Here is a 21,276-nt window from a genome sequence, read left to right as displayed (position 1 = left end):
GTGTTGCTGTAGTTAGGGTTATTATCATACAGGGCTCTCCTCCTACCAAGACCAATTAGCAGGATACTGTCATGATGCCACCTGGCAGAGACCTTTCCAAGTAAGAGAGGAGAAAGACTGTCAAGTGACAGTCAAGGGCAAGAAACTGGAACTCGTTTTCACTGCTCTGCTAACATGCAAACTTTCATACTGTCTTTCCAGCCGTGTTTTGTATGTTTAGGATGGCATTGTAGTAACCATTCTGATGTGTCCCTTTAAAACAGTGCGGCTATTCACCAGTTATAACATTTCAGTGGATGTTCAGAATTCCAGTATGGGTGGCTTTGATATGCTGAAAGAAGGGTACAGTAACTTAAATTTTAATAAGGCGGTCACCTCTTGTGAGAAGGAAAGGCTGGTCATTAACATTTTCTTTTTAATTACCTAGTAGAGAGAAAGGGGAGGGAAGGTAGCATGGAATAGCTCAATCTCGTCAGATCTCGAAAGTTAAGTCAGGTTGGGACTTAAACCAACAAGGAAGATTCTTCAGAGGAAGACAATAGCAAACCTCTGCTTCTCACTTGCTGTGAAAACCTCTTCCCAGGATCACCATAAGGCGGCTGTGACTTGATGTCACTTGACACACAGAGAGAGACAGAGAAAGATGGTTCTGAATTTCCTGCATTGTGCAGGGGATTGGACTAGATGGCCCTACCTATGATTAAACGACAGACAAAACAACTCACAAAACAAACACTTGTGCCTCTAATTAAAAGTCGCCTTCGACTTAAAACGGACTCCCATTCATTGACCTACTTGCCAAGCATGTAATCACTAGTAATTCTACCCCTTTTTGTGCCTGCACAATTGGACGCACCCTTTAAATGATCAACGTTGGATGTATTTCCTGCTTTCTGCACCTGCACATTCAGCAACATCTGTTGGTGAAGTGATCACAAGAACTGACTGCAAGCTCAGCTAGGTCCATCGGTAGGCACCTGCAGGACACAAAGACATCTAAGTAGTAAGTCACCAAAAAATATCTTATATGGATTCTCCCCCATTAACTGTTCCTTATAACAATCTGAGATAGTTGTGGCAGATGGAGGGGCAACAGATGGGATACACTGGGTGGCAGCTGTGAGAAAGCAGTGTAATCACACACATAAACACCTACACATTTATTCAGATACATCTGAACAACTGGCTCCCTGACTGTGACCAGCAAGAAGGACACAAGCCAAACTGGCGGCTGATCAAGCATCGCTGTGAAACATGTTAGGGTCCTAGGCTACAGAGAAAAAAAATGTGCAAAGCACCAGAGGTTACAAGGTGTTTATCTAATCACTTGTAGCAACTCCAAAGCTTTACAAAATAGCAGTAACATCAAAGGTTCAATTGAATTGCAAACATGTATTACAGCATACAAATAATGAGCACACACAAAAAGCAAATGTTGATACTATAATATAAAACCACAACAGTGACAGGTTTGCCAGCTAGTATCCCATTTTGATATCCTTCTTCAGACTGTAACCTTGAAATTTAACAATAAACAGAAGTTTAACTAGTATAAATATCACACAGTAATTACAGATAACTTATTTACAACAGGTTACATGAGACTTACTGTAGCTATTATCAGAAATGAAGTAATTATCCTTTATGACAAAGTTTCTTAAACTGTGGGTTGCAACCCCGTATGGAGTCACGTAACTGAATGTGGGGGTTGCAAAAAGTTTGATTTATTATCAGTATATGTTTGATTTCTATACCTATTTTATATACCTATATACCCGGGGTCACGTAAAAAAATTTCAGGTGAAAAGGAGTCGCAAGTGGAAAAGGTTTAAGAAGCCCTGCTTTATGACACGTAAGTCTGTAATAAGTAAAATAAAATAATGAAATAAAATACATTGTCTTAGGCTATACACAGCATGCAAATTATGTTCTGCAGTTTGACTGATACCTGAGTATGTGAGTATGCAAAAACAGAGCGTAGGCCACCATTCATGGCTGGCGTGGCCCATCCAATGCAAGGGTCATTAGCCAGGAGACTGGAAGGAACCATGTGTGCTACAGCTTAGGTTAGCCTTCAAAACCGGAGGGTACGTGAAGCCATTTAACGGGCACAGAATTCAGAAGACTGTTTTCTAAGAAATAACTCTATTTGTCTCACAAGGAGGACATTGAATCAGAGGCTACAAGGTGGGGACTCTTCTGTCCTTGGTAGACGTGTGTGTACAAGAGAGAGGGACCCCCGGAAGCTTTAATTCACTGCCTCTTCTCTCTCTCGCTCTCAGAAGCTGTGCTGTTTGCGCTTTTCTGCGAAAGGCTCCATTGGCCTCATTTCATGGACTAGCGCCTAATCCTCATGCTTCAATGTCATATCAATTACCCATTCGATATTGAATTATCTCCATCAGGGCATTAAGCTAATGAGATGCACCGAAGACTCCCTCACAGGGAATACCAAATGCTCTATATGCTCCTATCCAGGCATTGCGCTCATTTGTTTTTCTTTGTAATTAATGCTAATTAGCACTTATTTCTATTTCTTTGCAAACGACAAATCTAACAGCCTTGTCCCGTCGCTCTCTAGGAAGTCTTTGCCTTCAAGGCAACCATATTGGTTTTCACAAATACAAATATATATACATTGGCTGTCCTAGAAGGCAGATATTAAAAAACGTCTCTTTCCGAGAGAGTCTGCCCGTGCAATGGTGAAGAAATTGAGACCCGTGAACACGTCTTTTTATGCTGCCCTCTCTATCATGAGTTAAGATCTAAGACTATCCAAGAAATTTTAAGAAATACTATAGGGCTACCTGATAAAATTTGTATCCAGCGACTACTGGAAGACAGTAACCCACAAACTTCGAGATGAATGGCCAAATTTTGTGTTGCTATATATAAGGCCCGAAAGGATGCAATTTACAAATAGGTAAAATTTGATAGATAAATATTTTAGAAGCTAGTTTATTTGCCTCTTTAGATATGGGATTTTATTGATATATTTTATTTTATGGACTCTTTGTCTGACTGATACTGTTTTTATCACAAATTTATGTTACTTCTAATTAGATGTGTTCTATTTTTTGGTCAAATGACCGTAAAATAAAAACTGGCTGACTACATTGGAAAGGCCAATCAAGTTTGACAGATCTGAGGCGAGTTCGGCAAGTTCTGATCCTCTTCTCCTTTGTTTTTTTTTATTCGCAAATTTCTTTAGATCTACTCTGCACAATCCCATACACCTCTGGGGTAAGTAACTCAGGTAGAGCATTCTCTGATGCATAGCAGGAGACGGTAATTGGATGCATGTTCATATATTTGAGATGCGGAATGGAATAGTATAACTCAGTCTCGTAGGATCTCAGTTGTAACTTGATGGCACATAGGTACATATGTTTGGCAATCAGTAGGTTTTCAGTATAAGGTGGTGTTAATGTGCCCATCATGGATTCGTACAATAGTGTTTAGACATACCCCGCCCCCATTTTCAGCCTCCACCCCATCCTCCTACTTCTAGCAATGCTTCCCAAGAAAAACCTAGACTTTTCATTGCCCAAAAAGAGTCTCTTTCTCAATACTGAGCCACTCTGAAGTTGTGCAAAATGAAGTCCAGCCCCATTTGGTGTTCAGTTAGCTGGTTCTGGTTGTCACATTCTTCAGTCACAGGCAACAACATGAGTTCTCTCATAAGAAGATAAGAAGAGTCCTGCTGGATCACACCAGAGATCCATCTAAGCCCAGCATCCTGGTTCACAGAGTAGCCAACCAGTTGCCCTAGAGGTCATAGAAGCCAAGGCTCCCCCTGAGGGTGTCTCCTAGCTCTGATATTCAGAAGTCCACTATATCTGAATGAAGAGGTTCCCTTTAGTCACCAGGGCTTGTAGCCATTGATGGACCTCTCCTCTAGGAATCTGTCTAATCCCGTTTTAAAGTTTACTCACTCAAAACAAGCAGGATGCTCAACTGTAGACTTGAAGGACAGCTCAAAGTGGAGCAAGGAGATCAGAGCACCAGGAGGTACCTAGGCACCACATGTGATGGTTCCAATTTCACAGAGAGCCACCTTCTCTGTCGAACAGTAGCACCAGCACTGAATTGCCTGCTGATTCCCTTTCAGGAGTGCACTCTTCTAGCATCATTCATACAATCCTAGCTTCTCTGTTGTTCAGGATTCCACATCTTTGCTTCAAAGATTAAATATGAACATTCTGCCATCATCGCTTCTCCTTTCTGCATACATGCAAAGCACTTATCCAGGGAGAACTACAAGCGTTCATTCTGCGCTTTTGAAAACGTTTGTTTCTAAGCAGCCCGATTAGCTTGGAGTCCACTCTTGAGTGACAGGTCACAATACGCCTCACCACACAACATTCGTACACGTTTCAAAGCACTTGCCCTAGTAACCCACAGCTCTGCGCATCTGGCCCAGGTGCAGCCTACAGAGAGAGAGATGAATGGAGTTCAGTGGCCTTGACAACCGGCGGGCAGAAACTTTTATGTGTCAAGCTTTTTTGTGGCAAAAGGCTGTTATTCTTTGGCACCGCTGCTTTTTACTGAGCAGAGCCCATCACTTTGCCCTGCAGGGCACCATGGCCCCGAGATATGATGTGCATTGTACCAAACAGCTAGAGCCAATCATACTTTATGTGACAAGAGGGCAACCGCTGGACCACCTTGTTGAAGGATAGATGCTGCTCGTTGACTTCAGCCAGCTTCAGAATTATTTCACCATGCAGATCAAAATAGAATGGCAGGAGCATAAAGAAAAGTTTGAACCAGAGAGGATTCCTGGTAGTCTTGAGTTCAGGCCTGTTTTGGGAGCCAAGCTAGTTGCTTGGGGTAGCATGGCAAGGTGGGACTTAGGAGCCAGTGTACCATGGGTCTCAGCGAACTCCCAGCCATCAGCAGCCTGGGTGGTGGCAGGTGTAGTGGCTAAGAGCGGTGGTTTGGAGCAGAGGACTCTAATCTGGAGAACCGGGTTTGATTCCCCACTCCTCCCCATGAGTGGCAGATGCTAATCTGGTGAACCAGGTTGGTTTCCCCACTCCTACACAGGAAGCCAGCTGGGTGACCTTGGGCTAGTCACAGCTCTCTTAGAGCTCTCTCAGCCTCACCTACCTCACAGGCTGTCTGTTGTGGGGAGGGGAAGGGAAGGTAATTGTAAACTGGTTTGATTCTTCTTTAAGTGGTAGAGAAAGTCGGCATATAAAAAACCAACTCTTCTTCTTCTTTTTCCTAGGGACCACACTGCCACCTTCCAGGTCCAAGCCATGCCTCTACAGCAACACCACAGGCTAGGTTTGCCAGCTCCAGGTTGGAAAATACTTCGAGATTTTGGAGGTGGAGCCTGGGGAATGTGTGTTTGGGGAGGGAAGGGACTTCAATGAGGTATAATGCCAATGAATCCACCTTCCGAAACAGCTATTTTCTCCAGGTGAACTAATCTCTGTCGTCTGGTGAACAGTTGTAATCCCAGGAGATCTCCAGCTACCACCTGGAGGTTGGCAATCCCACCACAGGCCCAGGAGGGATGGGTGTACCTTGCTGAGGGGGACAACGTGCTTTGAACTGACTGTGTTTGTCTTGGGACTTTTCCTGGGTTCCCAAAATAGAGGATTATCTTGTTTAAGACCATGACGACAGCCGGAATATTCAGCAACAATCTCTCTTACCTGCAGTCCATCTGACCTGCCGATCTCTTAAAACTTCAACTTGCTGCTACTTGCGTAGCCCCTGCTTCAGCAAACAATTATAATTCTAGCATACCATCTGCCTCTTGCCTCACACAGTGGCTCCATCAACATGGGGACAATTCCCCATTGTGCTCTCATTGCTGTTGCAAATGCAGAGGCGTTCAGAGCAGTAACTGAAGGTTGTCATGGGGATATCCTCCATGGTATTCCCTTGTGTGCGCCATTCCCCCACTCAAGTGCTTTTTGCTGGCTTTATAGAAAAGTTGATAATAGCTATATCGCTATAGCGTGATGCATAAGAGCCAGTGTGTTGTAGTGGTTAGTGCTGGACGAAGGGCCAAACCAGATAATATGGCATCCCTGGAGATGCCCTGGGGATGGCGGCGCCATTTTATGGCTGGAATTCCCTCACTTTTTAAATGCTGTGGGGCCCAAATCCTGCTTGAGGGGAGGGCTCTTAAAAATGGCATGGGGGAAAGAAAGGAGACCCTCTCTCCATACCATGTCCTGAGCAGAATTGGACTCTAGCAGTATTTGTTAATTGCCTGTGGTAAAATAGCAGTGCCTTTTGGTCTGGTTTGGCCCTAAGATCTGGAAGGGAAAGCCGACAGGAGCTGAGAAGCATCCGGTTCGGGCAAACTCAGTGCACATGGACAAAGGGGAAATTGCTTCAGATTGCCCACATGGGAATTACTTGGACATGAAAGGGAATGGGGGGGAAAATGATGGACAGCCACTTAAAGATGCCCAAAGGCACAGGCCAGGCAAGTCGAAAGAGAGAAACATTGTGGAGGTGTTTCTATGCTAATGCAGAAGCCTCCAAGCAAAAATGGGGGAATTAGAGCGCATGGTTTTAAGGGAAAACATAGATATAGTAAGCATTACAGAAACCTGGTGGAGGGGAGAGAACCAGTGGGATACAGTCATCCCTGGTTACAAACTGTATAGAAATGACAGGGAAGGGCGTATTGGAGGGGGTGTTGCTATGTATATCAAGGAAGGCATAGTGTCTAATAAGCTAGAGACCATAAAAAGGGCAGACTCGTCCACAGAATCCTTATGGGTGACGATTCCGGGCCCCAAAGGAGATTTAGTACTGGGGACGTTCTATCGGCCCCCTGACCAAATGGCTCAGGGTGATCTTGAGATGGAGAATGAAATTAGGGAAGCATGTAAAGATAATGAAGTAGTAATAATGGGAGACTTCAACTTTCCTCATATTGATTGGATAAATGTATGCTCCAGTCAAGCCAAAGAGATAAAATTTTTAGACATCCTAAATGACTGTGCCCTCGAACAGTTGGTCGTAGACCCAACCAGAGGGGGGGCGATCCTGGATTTAATACTCTGTGGTGCTGCCAGTGATTTAGTGCGGGATGTGGATGTAGTTGAGCCAGTTGGCAATAGTGATCACAATGGCATCAAATTTAATTTATATGTAAGTGGGAAAGTGACTGGGAGATCTCACACAATTACCTTTGACTTTAAAAGAGGGAACTTCTCTAAAATGAGAAAACTGGTAAAGAGGAAGTTGAAAGGAACAGTTAGGAGGGTTAAATCTCTTGAAAAGGCTTGGGGGTTACTCAAGTCCACATTACTAGAGGCTCAGCTAGCTGGTATACCGCAGGTCAGGGAAGGTAGTAATAAGTCCAAGAGGTCACCACCATGGCTAACATGTAAGGTGAAGAAGCAATTAGAGAAAAAAAGTCTTCCTTCAGAGACTGAAAGGTTTGCCCAAACGAGGCGAACAGAAGCAAACACAAACTTGCACAAAGGAAATGCAAGCAGATAATCAGAGATGCAAAAAATGATTTTGAGGGGCTTATTGCTAAACACATCAAAACAAACAATAAGAAATTCTTTAAGTATATTAGGAGTAGGAAACCAGCTAGGGAAGCGGTTAGACCATTGGATGACAATGGGAGTAAAGGAACTCTAAGGGAGGATAAAGCGATTGCTGAAAAACCAAATGAATTCTTCTCATCTGTCTTCACTGTTGAAGATACAGGGCAGATTCCTTCTCCTGAACAGAGATTTTGGAGAGGGGAAAATGAGGAACTGAGGCAAATAGTGGTAACAAGGCAGGAAGTCCTAGAACGTCTAGACAAACTGCAAACTAACAAGTCACAGGGACCAGACGGTATTCATCCTAGAGTTCTTCAAGAACTCAAATGGGAAATTGCTGAACTTCTAACAAAGATATGTAATATGTCCCTTCGATCAGCCTCTGTACCAGAGGACTGGAGAATGGCCAATGTAACACCCATTTATAAAAAAGGTTCCAGGGGGGACCCAGGAAATTACAGGCCAGTTAACGTAACGTCTGTTCCGGGTAAATTAGTGAAAAGCATTATTAAAGATAGAATTGTCAAGCATATAGAAGGGCAAGGTCTGCTGGGCAAAACCCAACATGGCTTCTGTAAGGGTAGGTCCTGTCTCACTAACCTATTAGAGTTTTTTGAAAGTGTCAATAAGCATGTGGACAGGAATGAGCCTGTGGATATTGTGTATTTGGATTTCCAAAAAGTTTTTGACAAAGTCCCCCACCAAAGACTGCTAAGCAAACTTTATAGTCACGGGATAAGAGGACAAGTCCTCTTATGGATTGAGAGCTGGCTGAAAAATAGGAAGCAGAGAGTAGGAATCAATGGTCAGTTCTCACAATGGCGGGATGTGAGCAGTGGGGTGCCTCAGGGATCTGTGTTGGGACCGGTGCTTTTCAACCTGTTCATTAATGACCTGGAGTTGGGGTTAAACAGTGTAGTAGCCAAGTTTGCAGATGACACCAAATTATTTAGGGTGGTTAAAACAAAATCGGTCTGTGAAGAGCTCCAGAAGGATCTCTGCATACTGGAAGAATGGGCATTAAAATGGCAAATGAGATTCAATGTAAGTGTAAAGTGATGCATATTGGGACAAAAAATCCCAACTTCACATATACACTGATGGGATCTGTGCTGGCAGCAACAGACCAAAAAGGGATCTTGGGGTGGTAGTGGATAGCTCAATGAAGATGTCCACCCAGTGTGCGGCTGCTGTAAAAAAGGCAAATTCCATGCTGGGTATAATTAGACCAGGAATAGGGAATAAAACTGCTGATATCATACTGCCCTTGTACAAATCTATGGTGAGACCACACTTGGACTACTGTGTACAGTTCTGGTCACCACACCTAAAAAAGGATATTACAGAGCTTGAGAAGGTGCTGAAAAGAGCAACCAAAATGATTAGGGGACTAGAGCAACTGTCCTATGGGGAGAGGTTAAGACGCTTAGGGCTGTTTAGCTTGGAAAGAAGGCGGCTGAGGGGAGACATGATAGAGGTCTATAAAATTATGCATGGTTTGGAGAGAGTGGACAGGGAGACATTTTTCTCCCTCTCCCATAGTACTAGAACATGGGGTCATCTGCTAAAGCTGGAGGGTGAGAGATTCAAAACAGATAAAAGGAAATATTTTTTCACACAACGCATAGTTAAATTATGGAACTCCCTGCCCCAGGATGTGGTGATGGTTGCCAGCTTGGAGGGCTTTAAGAGGGGAGTGGACATACTCATGGAGGAGAGGGGTATTCATGGCAGTTAGAATGGATACCAGTCATGCTGCATACCTGTTCTCTCTAGTATCAGAGGAGCATGCCTATTATTTTGGGTGCGGCGGAACACAGGCAGGATGGTGCTGCTGCAGTCGTCTTGTTTGTGGCTTCCTAGAGGCACCTGGTTGGCCACTGTGTGAACAGACTGCTGGACTTGATGGGCCTTGGTCTGATCCAGCAGGGCCCAAATAATAGCCTCACAAATGTACATAAATACAAAGGACCATTGTTGACCCTGACCAGACGTGTTTCGGCCCGTCGGCCTTCCTCAGTGGTCAAATAATATTAATCATACAAAAGGGCCCCAGACATTAAAATAGTACATTAATGATCTCAAAATTAGACCAAGATGAAATGTAATAATAATAATTCTCTGTGGCCAAAGGCAGAAATATAAATCAAAGGCCTCTTGCTGCCATGGTCAGGTACTCGTATCTTTGATGGTAATTCAGTTAGGTACCTTTCTCTCTTGGTCAAAAGATGATGTCTGGAGCCAATACTAATGTATTAGAGCTGGAGATCAGTTGTAATAGTGGGAGATCTCCAGTCACCACCTGGAGGTTGGCAACCTTATATTTACCTACTTTTTTTTTTAACCCATCATAAACCCACTTGATGGCAGGGGGAGGTGTTGGGTTTAAGGGGATACAGAGAGGCAATGGTGCAATACATGGGCAGAGAGATTCAGAAATCCAACCTTCCTGTCCACATCGTGAAGACACCCACTTTGACTCCAATCTTTCTGGAGGGATCAGAACAAAACAGGGTTGAGAATGAATCAGAGTAAAACAGAGTAAAACAGGAGGAAACGAAGAAGAAGAAGAAGAAGAAGAAGAAGAAGAAGAAGAAGAAGAAGAAGAAGAAGAAGAAGAAGAAGAAGAAGAAGAAGAGGAGGAGGAGGAGGAGGAGGAGGAGGAGGAGGAGGAGGAGGAGTTGATTTTTATATGCCGACTTTCTCTTCCACTTAAGAAAGAATCGAAACAGCTTCCAATCATCTTCCCCTCCCCACAACAGCCACCCTGTGAGGTAGGTGGGGCTGAGAGAGCTCTAAGAGAGCTGTGACTAGCCCAAGGTCACCCAGCTGGCTTCATGTGTGGGAGTGGGGAAACTAACCCTGTTCACCAGATTAGAGTCCGCCACTTATGGGGAGGAGTAGAGAATCAAACCCAGTTCTCCAGTTTAGAGTCCACCACTCCAAACTACCGCTCTTAACCACTACACCACACTGGCTCTTTTTACTGAGCAGGAGAACGACTGGAGGATGAAATATATGTGGGTGCTCCAAAAACCTGCCTCCCCAGTTTGAGAGCCAGGATGAAGCAAATTTTCTGTGTGGAAGCAAGCACAGTATTTTACAGGGTTGCCAACCTCCAGGTAATAGATGGAGATCTCTTGCTATTACAACCGATCTCCAGCCGATCGAGATCAGTTCGCCTGGAGAAAATGGCCGCTTTGGCAATTGGACTCTTTAGCAATTGGACTCTATGGCATCCCCAAACCCTGCCCACCTCAGGCTCTGCTCCAAAAACCTCCCGCCGGTGGTGAAGAGGGACCTGGCAACCCTAGTATTTTAGCTCATGCTGGGCCTTTCTGGGCCCAATCCAGGTTATATAGTCATTTATCTTAATTTCCCACAAGGAGATTATCCCAGGTGCAAGGACAGTGACTTTTTCTCAGGATATTTACCCAATCCCATAACTGCATGCTTCAGCACGAGACGTAAAGGCAAAGCCTTTATTGGTGGATTTATTAAAATTGATTATCAGATTTGCTGGCACATTTCAGACATGTCCTTCTCGATAAACAACATCTAATCAGTAACAAAACAGTTAAGACCATCATCCCAGTATAATTCAGTCTCAAGCAAAGGTAGTGCCAAATAGATCAACTTGTTCAACATTTAAACTGTGCACTAGTCATAAAGAAGCTGCTCTCTCAAATCTAATCATCTGTTGTTGATTAAATGTTGAGTAGTTCTCCTGGGGAAGAACACAAATATTCAAAGCATGTCAGGGAATCTGATAATCAATTTGTTAATAAATCTTTCTTGCACCACTGGCTTTGCCTTTTTGTAATTCTTCCTCTGTGCAGCACGGGTCCCCTTCCGTTTGTACTTCTGCTCTTGCACCTCAAGCAAAACACATGGAGTTGTGACAAGAGTTTGAAAATGATCATCTAGGATTGCGGTCTGGCAGTAATTGGAGGGCAGGAGCATTTGCAGGGTGGAGACTAGGGAAATAGCACCATGTATCGCCGTGACATCACTTCCAGGTACTCACCCAGAAGTGATGTTACAGCATTGCACACCATTGTTCCGACCCCCGCCCATTTTGGCTCCCACTGCTACACTGAATGAGGGCAAGGGCCACAGCATGGGGGCATGAGGTTGCCAGCTCTAGTGGGCAACCTTGTAAGTCTATTAATATCCCAGGGATGATGCCACATCCCAAAGCACTATTCCTAGTGTTGCCAACCTCCAGGTACTAGCTGGAGATCTCCTGGTATTACAACTGATCTCCAGCCAATAGCGATCAGTTCCCCTGGAGAAAATGGCTGCTTTGGCCGTTGGACTCTATGGCATTGAAGTCCCTCCCCGACCCCCACCCTCCTCAGGCTCCACCCCAAAAACCTCACACCAGTGGCAAAGGGGGACCTGGCAACCTGAAGCATCCCCTGAATATTTGGGCATATTCTGCTAAAATCCACTGTGCTCACTAGGGTAGATAGGGTTGACTACCTCCAGGTACTAGCTGAAGATCTCCTGCTATTACAACTGATCTCCAGCAGATAGAGATCAGTTCACCTGGAGAAAATGGCTGCTTTGGAAATTGGACTCTAAGTATTTGCCAACCCGGAGCTGGCAACCCTATACATGGGACTCAGAAGTGGAGAAAAATCCCCCTGAAGAAGAAACGTGAGAAACGTGTGGGGGTTACAGAATTTATTAAAATATAATTCCCTTGCACCAGTTATTGTTTTTTTTTCCCCTTCATTTTGTTATGGTGCAGCCCCCTCTTTTTCTTGAAAGCCCCTGTTAGACCTTAACAGATGGTTGATGGGCATGCATCATCCTTGGTGGGCCACAAGCTGTATCGTCCTGATGGGGCACAGAAAATGATTCAGAACCAGATGTTCACCATGCACAAAAGCCAGAAAGGTGTTCTGGCTCATTTTAAGAGCTGTGCTTACAGCGTCTCTGCAAATCCCAGCCAGACAACCCAACTCACAGCCAGCAGAGAGATATAAATAGCCAAACGTGTGACTTTTTCCATTTCTAGTTAAACAGTGGCACCAAGGCAAAAGGTGAAAAATAAGCAACGATCATTATTTTTTTTTAAAAAAAACACACAAATAACCAAAGATGCAGTTAAGAGAGTTTTTCTCACCCAAAGGCCTTTCTTCCACTGCTGATGTACTGCCAACACAATGCAGTCAGTCACCTGCCTGAGCAAACAGGCTGACTAAACAGGCTTTGCTGGAGATTAAAACCCTTCTCCTTCCAAACTCGGGTAGCAGGAAGTCTCTTCTCATCTAGTAGCAGGTGCCACCAGGCAGGCTGTGCTTCAAAACCAACACATAGGGAATCAAAAGCAGAAGATGTCCTCTGATTCCTGCCCCCTGGAGGTTTCCGTTACAATTAGGGTTGCCAACTATGGCTTGGGAAATTCCTGGAGATTTGGGGGCAGAGCCTGGGGATGGCAGAGTTAGGGGAGGAGAGAGAGCTCAGTGGGGATGTGATGCCATAGAGTCCACTCTCAAAAGCAGTGGTGTCAAACATAAGGACCGTGGACCGGATCTGGCCCCTTGAGAGCTCTTATCCAGCCCGTGAGCCAGCCAAGGCAGCCACCCCCCTCATTCTCAATCTGGGCTGCCGAGGTATGGCCGGGCCTGACCAAGTGGCATTTATGTCATATCCAGCCCTCGTAACAATTGAGTTCAACACCCCTGCTCAAAAGCATCCATTTTCTCCAGGGGAACTGATCTCTGTAGTCTAGGGATCTGTTGTAATTCCAGGAGAACTCCAGACCCCACCTGGAGGTTGGTAACCCTAGTTACAATCGAGGGCACACTCATATGGGAGTTCAACTAAAATCTCTGGGGGCCAATGGAGCAGAATAAAAATAGCATGGTCTGCTTTTATACCTTTCACAATAACGTCACCTACACAATTAACAGATGTAATGGCAATAAAAATTAGCAATGGGCTTACACAGCTCATATCTGAGGCAAGTACTTTAGGGCCTGTGACTTTTTAAATAACCCTGGCAGTTTCCAACAACTGCACTGAAGGAGGAGGAGGAGAAGAAGAAGAATTGGTTTTTATACCCCACTTTTCTCTACTGATAAGGAGTCTCTAAGTGGCTTACAATCGCCTTCCCTTCCTCTCCCCACAACAGGCACTTTGTGAGGTAGGTGGGGCTGAGAGAGTCCAGAGAAAACTGTGACTAGCCCAAGGTCACCCAATGGGTTTCATGTGGAGGTGTGGGGAAAACCAACCCAGTTCACCAGATCAGAGTCCGCCGTTCATCAAACCTGGTTCTCCAGATTAGTGTCCACTGCTCTTAACCACTACACCACGCATAGTTAACAGCAACAAGAAGTTTGTTCAGATAAATGAACAGAGGCATTTTGTCTAAGATTTCAAAGCTATTGATCTGGAGTGTCTTTAACACAAGCCAAATTTTTTTGTGGTACTTTTTAATGCTGTCCCATGGTGTACCGGAGACATTTTGGCCTGGAAAGGGTTAATAAATTCTTGCTATTTCTGTAATTTGATTTCTAAATTATTGTTCTGGAGTGTCTTTTACACATGCCACTGTTTTTGCCATTCTATTGTTTGTTTAGTGCCGATTCCAGCCCGTTCCAACTTTTACCTTGTCCCCAGACAATTGAAACCAGGAAGATCTGAGTTCAAAGCCATACTCTGACATGATGCTGACTATGGGACAATGGGCCAATCACTATCTGTGCCTAAAGTACCTCACAGCAGGGCCAGGGCCAGATTTTGGGGGGCCTGGGCAGAGTTCCCAGGGAAGCCCTTCTAGGGTTGCCACCCTCCAGATGGCACCTGGAGATCTCCCGCTATTACAGCTGATCTCTAGACGACCAAGATCAGTTCCTCTGGAGAAAATGGCTGTGTTGGAGGGTGGACTCCACAACATTATACACTGTGTCCAGGGTCGATGCCTCTGCCCCCACACTTACCCCAGGGGACTGCGAACCCCACCTATCACACGCTGCTCCAGCAAGCCCTGAGGCTGGGGGAGTCACCTGTCAGGTTGCATTAGGGCATGGCCTTGATGGAATCTACTCAGGAGTCAGCCAGCTTGAAGGAATCCAGCCAGCTCTCAGTGGTGTGCTCAGAAGCCAATCCACCCAAGTTCCTACCAGAGATGACCCTGGCACTGAGACTTGGGTTGCCAGCTCAAGGTTGGGAAATACCTGGAGATGTTGGGGGTGGAGCCTGAGGAGGGCGAGATTTGAAGAGGGGGGAGGGACTTCAGTGCTATAGAGTCCAATTACCAAAACAGCCATTTTCTCCAGGGGAACTCATCTCTGTCACCTAGAGATAATTTGTAATAGCGGGAGATCTCCAGCCACCACCTGCAGGTTGGCAACCCTAACTGAGACCCAATGGTGTTCTGACAAAGAGGCAGGGAGAACAGACAGCACTGTCCAGCAGGGAGGCAGCTCTTTAAAGAAGTCCAGGGGGAGGGCAGGGGCCTGTCACTCTCCAGGACTGGATTGGTGAGGGAAGATTGGCTGAACATAGGGTTGGCCCTCCCTTGGGGAAGAATTTAAAAGGTATGCCCAGGAGCAGCCAGGGAGGAACCACCAGACCCATTCCAAGGCAGGTGGGAACAGGTAATTGGCAGAGCAGAGTGGGGAAATCAGACGAAGAGAAACCCCCTGCTCTGGCCCTGTTCTCAGGCACTTGCTCAACTAAAAGAAACCCTGGAGTTGGAGGGTGAGTCAGCCCTGGATTCAGATCCAACCCCAGCATCACCTGACACACTGCTGAAGTCCTCCCCTCCCCTCTCAAAATCTCCAGGAATTTCCCAATGCAAAGTTGGCAACTCTAGGCCCTTCCCACCCACTCATGGATCTTACTACCTGCTAGGGTTGCCAGGTCCCTCTTCGCCACTGGCGGGAGGTTTTTGGGGCAGAGCCTGAGGAGGGTGGGGTTTGGGGAGGGGAGGGACTTCGATGCTATAGAGTCCAATGGCCAGAGCGACCATTTTCTCCAGGGGAACTGATCTCTGTCGGCTGGAGATCAGTTGTAATAGCAGGAGATCTCCAGCTAGCACCTGGGGGTTGGCAACCCTACTACCTGCCTGTGCATCCTTCCCCTGCCCTGCTCACAAGCTCTCCCACTGCCCATGCTCACAACCATCTGCACTGCCTGTAGCTTTTTCCCTGATGGCACTGGGCAGTGTGTGTAGCTGGGCACATGGGTGGAGGAGCACCAAAAAATAAGCAGGAAGGGAAAGGCATGTTGGGGGGTCGGCAGCAGTGGGCCCTGCCCAAAGACCTTGACCACAGCAGCTGCCCCACCTGATGGTATGCTAACACTCCCCCCCACACACACAGGAATCCTTTCTCAACAAGTGGAAATCTATCATCTTAATCATTGGAGGGTAAAGGAAGCCTCTTTGGATAATTAATATTTTCCTGTTGCTCTGTGGAGGTGACTTTCTCTGTTTAAGTTTCATGTTTAAGTTATCTGTACTGACCAATCGCCAAGTTAGGTTTTTGTCATAGATTATGCTTTAAAACGTTGCCAGAAGTTTTATTACAGTTGGAGATGTAAAATTTCCAGAAATGCTGAAGCCGTGGGAAAAGTTCTTATGGAGCAAAATAGACAAAAATGATGGGGGGAGGATGAAAACTCTGCAATACTTACATTCTTCCGGAACCAAACTTACTTTATAATTTTAATAACTTAAAATGCATTATGTATAACAGTATATAACATTGTTCTGCTCGGTGTATTTATGAAACTTAGAAGGAAAGACACCTTAGTTTTATTCATACAATAATTACCAATATTCCCAGTGTTAGAAATGGAACAGTAATTAACTGCACCCTAAACTTATCTTAGTTTTTGCCAGTTGGGAAATAGGAAAAAATAAATAAAAGCTGAAAATAATATTCATCACTATAGTAAATAAACAAAAGGAAGTTTTTATTATCTGGACTTAGAAACAATCTTCTGTTATTATAGTTAGCATTATTCAGGAGCAGATGAAACTCATATTTTGAGAAACCTCAGGAAATTATCATCCCTGTAACTGAGGCTGAAAACGGCCAAAAAGGTTCTAAGTAGGGTTGCCATCCTCCAGGTAATTAATCAAACAGTGGCTACTAATGCTTAAACAGGAAATATGGAATCAAAAACAAAGCACAAGTATAAGCAAACCAATATGGAGCAATGAATATCACAACTGGATTATGCTGAAAGAAATATAATCTGAGAAAACCTCTCAAGGAACAACCGCAGTTGATAAGAAACAGGGGACAAGTCCCGATAGTACAATAAATAAGGAACACAAAACGTTGAGAATTACAATGGCGTTAAAACGCTCATAGATCATAAACGTCCACACATTGAACAAAAAGCAACGGAACAAGAATATAACGCAATGGACTTCCGGTAAAATCCCATTTCATGGATATTTTTTCAAGACTTAAATTCTTCCATGTGCTCGTAGCATTCAGAAGTTAAAGGAGTGTGCCTTCCTAGTTCGTATGGATGGCTGGATATGAACTAGGAAGGCCGTCCTTTGTAATTCTCAACATTTTGTGTTCCTTATTTATTGTACTATCGGGACTTGTCCCCTGTTTCTTATCAACTGTGGTTGTTCCTTGAGATGTTTTCTCAGATTATATTTCTATCAGCATAATCCAGTTGTGATATTCATTGCTCCATATTGGTGTGCTTATCCTCCAGGTAATAGCAGAAGATCTCCTGCTATTACAACTGATCTCCAGCCGATAGAGATCAGTTCACCTGGAGAAAATGACCGCTTAGGCCATTGGACTCTATGGCATTGAATTCCCTCCCCTTCCAAACCCTGCCCTCCTCAGGCTCCGCCCCAAAAATCTCCCACCAATAGCAAAGAGGGACCTGGCAAGCCTAGTTCTAGGAATTGGAAGTGCTTTGACAAACTCAGGCCCAATCACAAAATGGCTACAATAGAGGGCCAATGAACAAAATATTGGAAGGTTTCAATAAAGGTTGTGAGATTCTAAGCCAAGCGTATCTCTCTATCCTCCTATGATCAATGCGACAGTTTTTGAGTGGATGCGCCATGTAGATACAAAAGTAATGCCTCCTGGGATGTTCTGGAGCCCATTCTGCACCAAGGAGGTCCAAGGGAAACCAGGATCATCTCTTTGTGTTGGGGAAAAGATGCTGCTTAGTATCCATTTCCTAAGAGGGAGGAGAGTTTGCTGCCTGTATGTCCAAAGGGAGAGTTTTATGAGCCCAGTGACATAAGAAAGTCTGTGCTTATGGCCAAGCCAAGAGCACATGACTGAGGCAACCCACCTGGTATAAGAAGAAGAGTTGATTTTTATACCTCACTTTTCTCTACCTTTAAGGAGTCTCAAAGCGGCTTACAATTGTTTTCCCTTCCTCACAACAGACACCTTGTGAGGTAGGTGGGGCTGAGAGAGTTCGGAGAGAACTGTGACTAGCCCAAGGTCACCCAGCTGGCTTCATGTGTAGGAGCGGGGAAACCAACCCAGTTCACCGGATTAGAGTTTGCCACTCGTGTGGAGTGGGGAATCAACCCCGATTCTCCAGATCAGAGTCCACTGCTCCAAACCACTACACCATGTTGGCTCTCATAAGATGGAAAGGAGAAGCCCTAACCTTCCTTTTTTCTTTCAAAATCCTTTGGATTTGAGTCTCAAGAAGCAAGAAACCCATTGGTGAGCACTGTGGCAACTCTGCGTGTCCCGTTAGGGATCGGTGTAAACATACTGGATTTTTCTCGTACTGTATCACATTTCTAATAATGGGACATATATATTTACCTCTGTAATTGGAGTTCAGTCTAATTGGAGTTCAGTCTGTAATTGGTGTTCAGTCTGTAATTAGAGTCTGTAAGTCAGTCTGTTATTAGAGTTCAGAGAACCAGCGTGGTGTAGTGGTTAAGAGCAGTGGTTTGGAGTGGTGGACTCTGATCTGGAGAACCGGGTTTGATTCCCCACTCCTCCATATGAGTGGCTGAGGCTAATCTGGTGAACTGGGTTGGTTTCCCCACTCCTACACATGAAGCCAGCTGGATGACCTGAAGCTAGTCACACTCAGCCCCACCTACCTCACAGGGTGTCTGTTGTGGAGAGGGACGGGAAGGTGATTGTAAGCTGCTTTGATTCTTCCTTAAGTCGTAGAGAAAGTCGGCATATAAAAACCAACTCTTCTTAACTCTGAATACAACCTGGATATTAAATTTCCTTGAAGATAAGGAGCTGTCCTCCCAAACACACATCACATTATGAAGTTGTTTCTTCTGCATCTATTTTCCAAGTCACCCTGACCCTACCTTCACCATTATCCTTTTCCAAATTATTATTTTGGGTGAAATCAAGAGGGCCACTTGGTTGCGAAGGCAATTTTTATTCGTGCATTTGTATAGAATGGCATGTAGGAGAATTATGATGGGCTCAAGGTCACCCAGCAGGCTTCATGTGGAGGGGTGGGGAATCGAACCTAGTTCTCCAGATTAGAGTCCGACGCTCTTAACCACAAAAGCAGAAACTAGCCGCAAGGAGTAAGTTAGAAATAAAACTACCAAGGCTGCTATGCTGATTTGAGTCTCGCAATGAACAGCTGTAGGGATGAAACTACCTGAAGCTCGACTCACATGCAGGATGAGAGATAAGTGAATGGCATGTATCAAAACTGTGCTTCTCTCTCTGAGGGGGAGAGCATCTTGAGAGACGGGTGATTCCTTTCTGGTGCTATGGGACAGGATGAGAGATAAGTGAATGGCACGTATCAAAACTGTGCTTTTGCTGTTGCCAGTGAGTCAAGATTGTGGAGGTAAGAGGCTTGGAAGGGGCTCCTAGCTGCAAAAAGGAGCATTCGTTTGGTACAGCTCTTGACAACAGCCTGTAGCTATCGTACAACCATCAAGGACAGCTTGCTCAGGAGAACTTTATTGCATCTTAAATAGATCTAGCCACAAACCAGCTGCCTAGGTAAGGTAGGTAACTGGTTAAAAAGACAGATCACTGGGTACAGACAACTTTGAACAGGTCTGGAGTGCTGGTTTCACAGTGATATTAAAGAATGGCTTCTCGGGGCCATTTCAGTTTTCATTAGGGGAAGTAGCAAAGAGATATTGATATGGGGCAAGGGGAGATTCAACAAAGCCCAGGTTCCCACTCTTGGATACATTCACAGCACAAAGTACTGTGTTTTAAGAGCACCTGGATCACAATAATTGTAACGGTTATCCAAACGCATAAGTACATTTAATTGTTCATCATCCCAATGGTTACCGAGTGAGCTGGCCAAAGATATAGCTGCTCTTATCCAGTTATCCTATTAAATGCAGGGTTGTTTTGCATGGGAAAGCTCTCTCTGAGATGCAGTCTCTGTGGCGGTGTTTATATGTGGTGGTGGAAAGTGCTGTCAAGTCAGTGATGACTTATGGCGACCCTGTTGGGATTTCAAGGCCAGAGACTTTCGGAGGTGGTTTGCCATTGCCTGCCACTGCATAGGCTGAGAGAGTTCCGAGAGAACTGTGACTGGCCCAAGGTCACCCAGCAGGCTTCATGTGGAGGAGTGGCAACTAGAACCCGAGTCTCCAGATTAGAGACCTCCACTTATAACCACTGCACCATGCTGGCTCTCTGTGTTTATACATGACTCTGGATATACTACTAAAGCAGACACCTGCAGGTTTCCATGGGGCCAGCATGATATTTAAATCAGGCAGCTAGCACCCACACATTAAAGCACCCCACAGATCCAAGGCCTGGGTGTAAGTATGTAGATGCTGCATGCATACAGGCCAGCGTGCCTGGTTAAGCGGCAAACCAGGGTACCTAAAGGTTGGGTGGAAAAAGACTCAATTATGTATAGAAATATACAGAAAACAACAAGCAGAAAGTATCCCACAGCAGTGGGCATTTTTAATTTTATAAATTTTATAGAATATATGGGGCATAAATGAAAATGTAAGTAACCCCTATGAAGAATTACAAAATTTGGTAAAGTTTAATTGAGATTAACTAGTTATTATTTCTTTTCAGACATCCCTGGATATCTAACTGAGTTGTTGTTATTTTGCTATAATACTGGTATACATGTTGTAATATGGATTGGTGTGCATTATAAGTGATGTTATTAGACCACTGCTGAAGGCCAGGGGGACGAAACGCGTTTGGAATGTGGTTTTAGTTTATCACCCTGTATTCGTTGCTATAGTGTTTTCTTTTAATGTAATTTTAATGTTTTTAATATAGATATCAGCTCCTTAAAATAAATATATTTCTATACATAATTGAGTCTTTTCCCACCCAGCCTTTGGGGACTCAGCTTTGGTTTTAGGTTGGGTCTTTCCTTCCCCCTTTTGGGTTTTTTTTTTGTAAGTGGCATACCAACCACATGAAACATCACACAGTAAGGTGTTTTTCCCCCTTTACTTGACTTGCAATACATTTAAATGAATCCAGAACCTTTGAGTTCTAGCAATTCCCCCACTCCCTTCTGCTTAAGTAATTTTTCACCTTAGACAGCAAGTATGAGATCAGTGGCTGGCAGCGAGACAAGCCAGTGGAAACATTTCAAGCCACAAAAAGTTCTCTAAGTGGTTTTGATTTCTAAATAATGTGCTGTGCTCTTTACCAAGGGGTATAGATCATGTGCCCCTAAGGACCAATGGGGTTTCAAGTCCCCGCTTTGTGTTTTCCATGCTTTTGACTGAATGCCTGCCAAAATCCACACCCCCATGGGCAGCTGGATCTGTCTTCAAAGT

The sequence above is a fragment of the Euleptes europaea genome, chromosome 2 (genome assembly GCF_029931775.1).
Source record: "Euleptes europaea isolate rEulEur1 chromosome 2, rEulEur1.hap1, whole genome shotgun sequence".
NCBI lineage: Eukaryota > Metazoa > Chordata > Lepidosauria > Squamata > Sphaerodactylidae > Euleptes > Euleptes europaea.
This window is presented reverse-complemented; position numbering follows the sequence as displayed.